The 11,594-nt window shown below is 35.6% G+C and overlaps 1 long non-coding RNA gene across 1 annotated transcript; it reads left to right on the forward strand.

The window, feature by feature from the left end:
- Positions 1–1,353: 1,353 nt before the first annotated feature.
- Positions 1,354–6,834, forward strand: LOC141922273 (uncharacterized). The gene is made up of 3 exons (XR_012622932.1): positions 1,354–1,563; positions 6,080–6,184; positions 6,776–6,834. It is a non-coding gene; the product is annotated as an uncharacterized LOC141922273 (long non-coding RNA).
- Positions 6,835–11,594: the final 4,760 nt, after the last annotated feature.

Here is an 11,594-nt window from a genome sequence, read left to right on the forward strand (position 1 = left end):
ATCTTTCAGGGCAAATATATAATTTTGGAAAGCATGAGTAATGTTCTTCCTTTATCTCAGTTGCTTGAAAGATACTGAACGTGGGGTAGTCTTAATTTGCTGTAAATGAAATCTGTGGTAACTATGGAAGAATATTATTGTTGGTTTTTCTGTGAATTTGATGCTCTTAATTTGTTAGGTAATGATCTGTGAAAACGCTTTATTAGAATTTTCTGTGTGACTGCGGTCTAAAATAGATGGAAATTATGCATAACACCTGCCATATATTAGCATGAAGCCAGCCACCTATACACAGAGACAGTGGTGAGCAACTGTCACATACTCTACTGTTGAACTTGGAAACAGAATTTCTATCTCTGGCTTTTCTGTGCCCACCTGAGTAGTGTGAGTACCTGGACATAAAATAGCTTGCTTCACCAAATGCTGAAACTAATATGGGAGTGGTGATGGTTATGAAGTATCTAAATGTGTTTATATTGTCTCAAAAGCTGTTGTTTGCATTATGTTCTAAACAGGAAGATTTCACTCTGCAAGCTTCCTACTGTGGAAAGTAAGAAACAAAATCTAGGAATTTCTTAATCATCAAGAATGAACTGCTACTTAATCTCAGATAAGTTGTCACAGAGGTTTGTCTTTTCTAAAAAGTGATACAGGTAAGATTTTCTTCAAAGAGAAGAAAAATGTCATTTCTTATATGTATTTAATAATCTTTACTCAATTTTTAATATGTAAATTAGGTAATCTTAAACCTGTTTTGTGAAGATTGCATGCACGTGAGGTCTGAAAAAACAAAATATTTTCTTCAACGTAGAGCTAAAGAAAAGAGTACAATTTGTGAGTTTTCAGTTGAATCCTTTAGTTTGTCCAAAAGTAGACTTTCTACAGTATTCAGTTTACAAGTGAAAAGTATACCTAGTCTATAAAGACCTGTTTAACCTTTCTATTGGATCTTCACACCCTTGATGCCACCATTCCTAGGCTGTCCTGTATAACAGTATTCCTCCTTATATCCAAGCAAACTATTAAAAGTGCAAAGAGGAGACATTTTTTTGTGAGCATTTTTCTCAGAAATCATGATCAGCATTTAATTTCTTGGTTACATTCTTCGCCATGATGCATTTATTTCACAGATAGTTTTGCATTTACTTATTATACCCTGCAGTTCTCAATCTCCACTGCTTTACTTTGCTGCATAGCGATGTACTTAATCTTTGGTCTTGGTTAACACATCCTGCAAGGTAGAGAACACATGGATACGTTGCATTTTTTTCCTACTTCTTACTCCACGACACTCAGAGATCTCTTCCTCTAGCAAAAAGAGGTGCAGTGCCACCTGCACTGATACTCTGCTTTTGGTAACTGCTTGTTTGTTTTTTCCTTTGCAGTGTATCCAGTATATACCCCTTATGTTCTCTTTCTATTTAAGATATACCTGATTTTTGCTCTCACTACAATTCTGACCCTGAAACTGCTAAGGCATTAAAGATTTCCATCCCTCCAGGATAAGGTGATGAAGTGGTGATATCAACAATTACTGTACTCTAGAGGAAAATACAGCCTTGGGTAAGTTATGTAGGTCATGATACCCTCTTGTCTGTGAGTAGAGAATCCTGTTTGCTATTCATTTTACTATTCCAATGTAATGAAAGAAGAAAGACTTGGTGATCTTAGCAGGAAGAGGATATCATACTCCCCAAAATTGAGGCATGTCTGGGCATGATAGTATAGGACATTCAGATCGTTATATTGTCACCCACAATCTCTTACGCAAATCAACCATTTCTTCCATTGGAGAAGCAGGAGGGGAAAACCAGTAAAAAGCTATGGCATTTATCAAGTTTTGAATTCCTAGGCAAAATATTTCCTATTAAGTTCAAACTCATTTTGCTGGAATATATAACACATTGGAAGATGACTTTATTATAACATAAAGATACTGTCCTTTTGGAGAAGAGATGATTCTAGTTTGTCACAGGTTAGGTCAGTGTCTCCTGTGCCTTGTAATTGATTTGGAGATTCAATTTAAAAAGCAATTTCAGACAGAATCAATCTGGCTAGTATGGACATCAGGAAAACATTAAACTTTGGATCCTGAGAGGAATTCAATTTGCATTTCAGAGGAAACTCAGGATCAGACACCGGGTTTCTCTTGTCCCATGCTCGTGAATCTAAACCAGTTAGAAACTTTTAAAGACCCATCTTTATGCGTTTGTGTGACCTAAGGATAACACAGAAATGAGCTTTTACGTAGTGATGTTTTTTGTTGTTATTTCTGCACATAATTTGGTTAGTAAAGTGTAATCTTGAAAAAGGTTTACTTTGAATTTAATTTATAGCAGGATACATACAAATGAGAACTGTACAGTGTCAATAAGAAAATATACTTTGTGTTGATTCAAGCAGCTACAAACAAATAGAGAAAGATATTTTGCAGCAGTTTAATGTTACATTGTTGGGTACTAGAATGTACCTGTGATACTGAAAATAACTTCCTCATGGATTCTATGAATAAGCAAAACAAAAAACACATAATCTGTCTTTAGAGTACTACAGTTAAGTGTCTTTACAATGTCTTCGGTATCTTTTTTAGACTCTGTTTTAGTTTGACTTTGCTAATACATATTTCTGGTTTGGGCATTCCTTGACATTTACTTGTCATTCTGCAGTGTTAAGAAAAATGTTAACATGAGAGGTGTGTGAGGCAAAGGACTAGAAGGTAGAAACTGAGCTACTGCTGATACCTTCTTGACACTCGCTGTGTATCAGATGTGAGAAAAGCAAATTAGCTCAGCATTTTTAAAGTATAAGGGATTTAGTTTTATATCTTCCTGGAAGATTAATGGGAAATGTGTCCAAATCCCATGACTTCTTTTCCTGTAGTCCTCTATGGAAATATTAATCTAAAATTGCTTTGAGAGAGGATTGACCTAAAAATAATTTTAAATGCTAGAAGAATCCAATGTTTTCACACTTATTTTTATAATAGGAATAAAACAATTTTATTTGCATTGAATACTGGTGGAAATGTGACTTTAACATATAGGATTTGTTCACATACAGAATATTGATTTGACTTTTCAGCAAATTAATTCCTTTTGAAAATTAGAGACTAATCTGATTTGCCTTTTTATCAAGATTCAGGTAAAGGGTGTTTTGCTGATAACTCATATCTTTGCATGACGTACTTTATGTATCTTGTCACTTCATAGTATTGCTTTTAAAGATCTTATGAGCAGGACTTCTGAGTCTTTAATCTGAAAGCTATTTAAACCTCAGCTTATTTCTTTTTTATCTCTGGATGAAAAAGTGTATATCTGTAAAGATATACTTAGCCTTGGCATTCCTGAATTTTGAATGTTTCACTGTCCAGTGATGATGATATTTTCTAAAGGTGAATTTTTTCATAATTTGTGATTAAAACCAAGTAAATCTAAAGGTAAAACTATTGCAAATGCATCTAATAAGGCACAGAGGGACTTGAAAATAAGAACTCTAACCTGTTTTTGGAGGAAAAAACCTAAACAAACTCTCTTTCAACAGGCATTGAAAGATTTTTGCGTGGAATATTTTAGCACTAATTTGGGTTAAACCCTGGAAAAAGGCAGTTTTGGAAACATCAACAGTAGGTGCTTGCTTGTAGAAATGCGGATGTCTTCCTTTCAAACTGTTTCCCAACTTTGCAGCCATAACCAGAAAGCATTATTTATTTCTGTGTCAAATTTCTGGGCCTATCCACATTTTTTAAAATCTTACGCCTTTTTTCTTTAGAGCCAAAAACCTACAAAAGTGGCCGAGTTCCTACAGGTGGTCAGTCACTAATCCAGTTAAGTTGTGATGTTCTGTTTCAGTCTCAGAATAGAGAACATAAGTGAGTAAACAAAGAATAATCATGACTGACTCTGAACTAGCTTATAATGTAATAAAAGAGGAGACATAGAAAATCTTTGAAGCTATGTTTTACATCTTGCTTAGATTCTAATTTTCAGAAGTAATCTTGGGAAGCAAATCCCCTTCCTATCGAGGAAGAATTTTTTTTTTTAATACAGTTGGTCTTAAGTATAATCTAATGTTTTAATTCCAGTAAACAGTTTTAGTATCACTATAAAGAAATGTGTGCATGTATATGTAATATAATAATCTATAATATATGCACTTTAAACTATAAATATTAAATTATCAATAGAGATTATATATGTGAGTATATATATATAAACAAATATTTGTTGGTTGTTCTGAACTAATATAACTTAGCCTGCCTCATGCTAAGTTTCGGCAGCAGACAGAAAATTACAAATTACTGCTTAAGCAGTTACTACAAGGCTGCTGAATCAAAGCGACTGAGCATGTTGATGCTCTCATTTCATTGCATTGTATCAAGTAAAATGTTAATTTAAATTACCCCTTGAGATGAAGAAAATAATTATTTTTGGGAGCATCTGTTAGCATTTTCTTCACTTTACCTGTGGTTGTTAGGATGGCTGTGCCCTCTGTGTTCCCTGTACAAATGACTGAATGGAGGGATCCACACTTAAGTCACTTTCTGTGGTGATTCGCTGTTCTGCTCTACATAGTATGCCAGCAGATCAGGGCTTTGCTGTCATATGGGAGCTGTGCCTGGCTGCCTTTTCATTTTTTTAGTTTTCATTGTGTAGTTTCATGAGCGGTTAAGTGGATGTAAAAATGCACTGAAAAGGTGACCGTCCCCTCTCTGCTATGTTCCTGTCTGTTTCTTCTGAGAATAACAGTGCTCATCTTTCAGTGGGATCAGTTTTCTGACTCAGCTGAAGAGAAAACCTAATAATAAGACAAAAGATCTCAAGAAGATCTGAACAATAATGTATCTTACCATACTATCTTGAAAGATAAGGACCTGTTGAAGCAGGTCCAGAGGAGGGCCACAAGGATTATCAGAGGGATGGAACGCCTCTCTTGTGAGGACAGGCTGAGAGAGTTGGGGTTGTTCAGCCTGGAGAAGAGAAGGCTCTAAGGAGACCTTGTTGCAGCCTTTCAGTACGTCAAGGAGGCTTATAAGAAAGATGGGGACGGGCTTTTTAGTATAGCTTGTTGCAATAGGACAAGGGGTATGGGTTTTAAACTGAAAGAGGGTAGATTCAGACTACTATAACAAAGAAATTTTTCACAATGAGAGTGGTGAAACACTGAAACAGGTTACCCAGAGAGGTGGTAGATGCCTCACCACTGGAAACATTCAAGGTCATGTTGGAGGGGGCTCTGAGACACCTGATCTAGTTGAAGATATCCCTGCTCATTGCAGGGTGCGGGTTGGACTAGATGACCTTTAAAGGTCCCTTCCAACCCAAACGACTCTATGATTCTTTGAAAGTGGATGATCTTTTATATTGTTTTGGAAGTATTCAACATCCATACATCTTTATGATGAAACTACAATATCATTGTAGTAGTATATTTTTTTTCTGATTATTAACACGTCAGACTGTCAATGATTAAAAAAATAATAATCTGGAGCTTTAACTTTACTGCTCTGCCTTTAAAGTGATTAATTTAATTTCCCTATCATAACTTGTTTCAATTCTGCTGGCATGTATTATTGCATTTCAAATTCCATTACAGTTGTGATTATAAAAGAGGGTAGTTTTTTTAAACTCAAGAAGAAATTTAATAACTTCCAAATGTAATTACAGTACCTCTTGATGATCAAGTAATCTTGATGATTAAAAACACTACTTGACAAGTATTTACTTATTTTCACTTACAACATCCTGCAGAAACCAGAGACAGCAAGTAAAACAGACACTTTATAACACATAAGAAGCTGCGCTTAAAAATTTCAACATTTTTATTCCCAAAGAAATATTTTTCTTGATGTTTATTACTTAGGATGAAATTTTGCATCACTTAATATTTATTAGAATTTGCTTTGTATGCAGCAAAACCAGAATCAAACTTGATTTTTTTTTTTCTTTAAAAAGTCCTTCTTCCTTCACTCCTCTGGTATGGAAATAATTTTCTGAAACAATAGTATATGAGGTACAAACACAAAAGAGAGAAGTCTCTAGTCACGCCCTATCCAAAAGAATTAACAGAGTTTGTTTTACAGGTTTTCTGAACAACGCCTAAGCAAGCTGAATATGTCTCAGAGAGATCAGATACTTGTGCTGTTTTGAATATAATAAAAAAGAAAAACAACCAACAAAACATACCTGTGAGTAATCTTTATTTGGTAGTACCTCCTGAATTCTTGTTTGTATAGGCTAATAAATAGTGCTACATACAAATGTTTTTTTATGCAAATGTCTGATGTCTTGGGCAGAAGGCAAGAAAATGGAAATGGTCTTTGAATAGAGTACCTAAGAGAGCTAGTTAGTCAGCCATAAGCACAATAACCATCAGTCGACACTGAGGTCTTAAAGTCTGTATTTATATTCACAAATTGTCCCAAGTATATAATGGGATCTAGCTTTTAAAGCTTAATCCTGAGCAATTTTGGTATGTGTCTAAACAGAAAGCAATGTGCTATGTTAGAGCATAATGACAGACATATAATTTTAGCCTTTAAATGTAGTGGCTACAGATCACTATCCTTCAAGGATGAAACGTGGAAGTGTCATCATTATATGATCATTATGAATAAATGCTTCAGAATACACTTGAGCTGAAAAATAATGCATAGAAAATTGGTCACATGGTTTATTATAGAAAAAATTGCCCTTCCATTTTTCATGTATTTCAGGGCTTCTATTGCTAGCAAACCCTCTCATTTATGCTTGTCTTATCTCTGCTATTTGCTTTGTAGTAGGATGAGATGCCTTTCGGTTCACAATCAGAAGGAATAACCCTTCGGAAAGGTAAAAGCCTGCATAGTCTCACCAGACAAATGCAATGTGCTGAAAAAAATACTTGTGCCTGCAGTCCAGCTTTTAAATATTGTAGCAGTGCAGTGTGGGCCACTGCTTTCCCATAATGAAAAATCTATCAAGTTGAAAGAATATCTAGGCTGGGTTTTTAATAAGTAGACAGGTGTTTGTACTAAGCAGGTATTTATTTTTAGATTGATAAACTGAGTAGTCCAGTTTACTACTTAGTACTTCTGTGGACACAACAATTCAAGAGTACAGGTCAGGAGTATAGGGATGAACAAGATCATCTCTTGATGGAAAAATGTCTTAAGCTCCCTAGGAGATCTCACCTTTGGTCTTATTTAACAATGTTGATGTTAATGCGGATTTCCCTGGATAGAGAATTTGACATGTAGTGTTAGAAAAACTTGTAGCCTTAATTGTCATTATTTTTAGGAAGTCCAAATGAATTTGCCAATGTACCCCACTTTCATTCCTGTCCTTCCAATATCCTACTTTCTCCCTTCGAATTAGAGGATAATGCTAACACTGCCCAAGATAGATCATTTAAAGTGACAGGATTTAAATATGTTGTGCTCTTTTGGGAGTATGAACAAGGTGAAATAAGATGGTGTTAATAGGTCTTCTCAGTTAGTTGAATTGTGGATGGTTGCTAAATTACGTTGAAGCTCTTGTAGTAGTTTTAAAGTGGGCAGGAAACTTCTTGCTGCCCCTCTCTACCTCTTGCCAAATTTCTCCTTTCATTTTCCTGCTCCCAAAATCTAGGTTTTTATTTATAGATTACTCATAACAACCATAGGTATGTTGGAACAGATACGTAAGCAGAAACTGCTGAAAACTTCAGTATGTTACCAGTTTGGGAATATCAGAATACCATGCCAGGGAGTACTCCTAGAATAGTCAGCTATGTTTTTAAAGCTGTAACTTTGAGATAGCAGAATCAAATTACTCTTTCCAGAATATACTGAAGGAGCACAATTTTTCCAGTGCAATGAGTCAATCTCTTTAGCCTTTAGTGCAGATCCTGCAAAAACTTACGCATGGTTTGGCTGTAATCACATGACAATTTGAAAGTATCCTTTAATATCTGCATAACCGTACTCTTATTTTATGTCCTCAAAAAAGAAGTGATTTAATGTCTTGGATATAACCATCTCAGACAAATCGTGAAAGTGAGGGAAGGGAGATCATAGAAGGAAATGGGGTGCATATGCATGGCTCCTGAGATAGGAGGAGGTTGCACAAGGATGTGATTTGTGGCCTTCAGAGAGGGAGGGGAATGATATAAAGGCTCTAGTCTATGCAATAAGCTTGGCCAGCAGAATTCAGTATGTGCAGCCTTGCAGCTTCAAATGCTTTATTTCTTCTAGTGTTTCACCATTCATCTCGTATAATTGAGATGTACGTTGCCTTTGTATTTGAAAACTGTGACCTGGTTGTCACTCAAGAATGTTTAAAGGCCTGACTTCTGACTAGAAGATTTATGTTAGGTAGTACTTAGTCATATTCACATGCATATATGCACACATACACAAACACCTTTCTGATTTGCAAGGATGCCAAAGTTTGTTTTAGATAAAGAAAATATCTGTTGAGTTTATTTTGATTTTTTTTTTTTTAAACAAAAGGTATAAAACATTACATTTAAAGTGCATATTTAAAACTGGAGTTTATTGTTGTGCGTCTGAAAATATCAATCTGTCAAAATGGAAACATCTTTTGAAAAATTATCAGTTAGTGAAGTTCTCAAAGGGGGCTTGGAAGCTCTGGAAACAATGTTTGCTGCTCTGGAAACAATGTTTGTCCCTCTGAGTTCATTCTGTGGCCAAGGATGGGACAGAGGAGAGGTAGCAGGCCCTAAGGAAGCTGTGTGACAGAGGTGCCTGGCTCCACTGGAGGTCCCCTGGAAGTGTATGCAAAGATTTTCAGTGTTGGTTAGTAGGAAATTATGGTTAAGGGAATTTTGGGAATTTTTCTGAAATGTTCTGCCTATTAGTTTGACATGCTTTGCATGCTGGATTTGTGCAAAGTTACCCCTATGTGTGGCTGCTGTCATCTTTCTTGCCTGCACTGACACTCAGTTATGTGGAAAGAAGAGTTCTTCCATGCTGCAAAAAGCAGCAGCAACATCACTGAGGCCAGACTAATCTGGAGGTGGTATGCACTGTTTGCTTGTGCTGAGATGAAATTAAGATGGATGCTCAGAAGTGGATGATGGTTACTTAGGTTAACTTTGTAGCAAATATCTGATTCGTCCTAGGTGGAAGAAGTGGAATGTGTAAGGGTATGAGATCACCTGAACAGCAGATCCCCCAACTCCTAGCTGTGGTTGGGAGTTGTAAGTGGTTGTGTAAGTCTGGCTTAGTGCTGCAGTCTTAGCACTATTTTGAAAATTATTAAAATGTGAGTTATTTTAATCCTGAGATTAAAGAATACCTAAGAAAAGGTATTCAACTGTAAGAGAAAAAGCAGCGAATTAGAAGTTGATGACTGAGTAAGGTTGAGGATTATCCCATTATGAGGAGCAGTAGAGATCAGTTGGTTTCCACTGAGTGATGACTGACGCAAGAGTGGAGAGCATATTAACATCTAGATACTGCTTATTACACCTAGGCATCTCTTGTATGTATTCACAAGTAAATGCTGTGTACTTCTGAGCTTTGTATATCCTGTTTTGTGGAATCTCTTGGCACCTGGTAGAAGTTGCTGAACAAAGTGACCCAGAGAAAGAAGGGTTACAGTACTAACAGCTGAAGCAGACTCTGTAGAAGTATAGGTAAACTAGAAAATGCCTGCAGACAATACTTTGGTCTAAATAAAAACATAGTCCTAATTTAAAAAACAAAAAAAACCCCAACAAACAAAAAAACACTTGAGCACTCTTCTAGGATGAAATTTGGCCTAATAGCTTCTTAGGGGCGATAGAAATTTAAGCAATTTAAGCAGGCTAACTGTTTTCTTCTGCTAGATGTCTTTTTCAACTTCAGTAGTGCTCCGGTCTGACTCATGCATGTGTATAAATACTTGTGTGGGCCTGGCATAGACAAAGGAGTAAAGCAGGAAAGCATTAATGCATGTAGAGTTAGAACTGGGGAAGCCACAAAGAACCATGAAAATCAGGTGTAGAGGTAAGAGATTATGAAAACAGACTAGATTTTTTTTTTTAATCTTTACATAGGGCTCTCTGGAGTGGCAGCTTTGGGGATTTCTACACACAGAAAGTACATCATTAATTGTAGATATGGTCTTCTGGGAAATAAGATTGCATGCGTTGTTATTAGTATTATTCCTCAGTGTGGAAGAAATGTGTTGTTATTTTTATTATTACCTTGTTTATAAATAAGAATATACAAAGTAATATGCCTGACTCAATATATAATTTTGTTTTCTACTGCAAGGGAATTAGGTTTGCATGTTAGCTATCTGCTTGAACTACAGGGAGTAATATAGAAGAAAATGTACTAGGTGTAGCAGAAAAAAGTGTTAACTACTGCTTGACATGGAAAAGACTGTGAACTATGTCACTTCAAGTGATAGGTAGAAAATAAAAACTGAATTAAAGAAAAAATGTATTTTTCAAAATATATGTTGACATCTAATGTTGCTATTGTATTCAGTGATTAAATACAAAAGCAAGTATCTTTGAAGGAGAACCGAACCATTAGACGGGGAGGTAGATATTGATGTCTAGAGGAAAACAAAGAAAATAAGTTACTACTACTAGCTAGCTTAAATACCTTTTGAGTTTTCATGCAATATTGAAGACTTACACTTGTTACCTTATTATCTTATGATAATACTCTAAGAAGATGCAATATGCGCTGTATGTTAGTGTCTGTTCATAAAAGCACTTCTGCTGCTTTATTTCCTCTGCTGTTATTTATTGTTTGATGAAGGCAAATGGTAGTTAACTATGAGTGCAGTTAACACTCCTCTGGCATGAGTGCAAGACATAATTTATCAGTTTGGTTTTTGTCAAGAATGGTCAGTACTCTGATGGTTTTGAAAAATGTATTTAAGACTTTTTATTCTTAGTCAAAGTAAAATTTATTTGAAAAATGAGCATATTTTAGATCTATTCACCTTTGTAAATTAAGTGAAAGTAAAGGAGTATTTTCTTGCTTAATCAATTTGGAAATGGTGTCATTTACAGTGGTGAGATGCATAGATTGGTCATCTCAGAGAAGATGTTTGTCAGTTGAAACTAAACCAAAGTTGAGGAAAAACCCTCCACAGAAAAACCCTCCTGTCTGTGGAAGACATCTATAGATGTAAAACAGGCAAAAGATCAAAGAGGCAAAGCACAGCAGAAGGCTGCTGAAAAAACCTCTGAAAGGAAAAAAAAAAAGTAGAGATCTTACCTGAGAAGACAGGGATATATCTGAAAAGTAAAGAATTATTGTAATGTGCTGTAGTTAACAGAAGAACAGTAAAAGGTAAGAAAAATTCATTTGGCACCTTGTACAGGTGCAAAGAGATGTTAGAATAATTTTAAAACATAAGGAGAAGCTGTCAGACACTAAATAAGCTGCTCCTGGGCATTTGCAGAAGAGGAGCTGCACACCATGTAAGTATTAGGTGAAGCTGTACAGAAAACAACCAAATAGGCTTCTATGCATAATAACCTCAGCTACTCTCCAGAGAATGATACTTTGAGGAGTTATTAGAGAAATAATTTTAAAGACTTGCCATAAACACTGTACATTTTTATGGTTTAGGATACCTGTAAAATGACTCTCACTACAGTAGTCAAGT

The sequence above is a fragment of the Strix aluco genome, chromosome 4, assembly GCF_031877795.1.
Source record: "Strix aluco isolate bStrAlu1 chromosome 4, bStrAlu1.hap1, whole genome shotgun sequence".
In the NCBI taxonomy this organism is placed as follows: domain Eukaryota; kingdom Metazoa; phylum Chordata; class Aves; order Strigiformes; family Strigidae; genus Strix; species Strix aluco.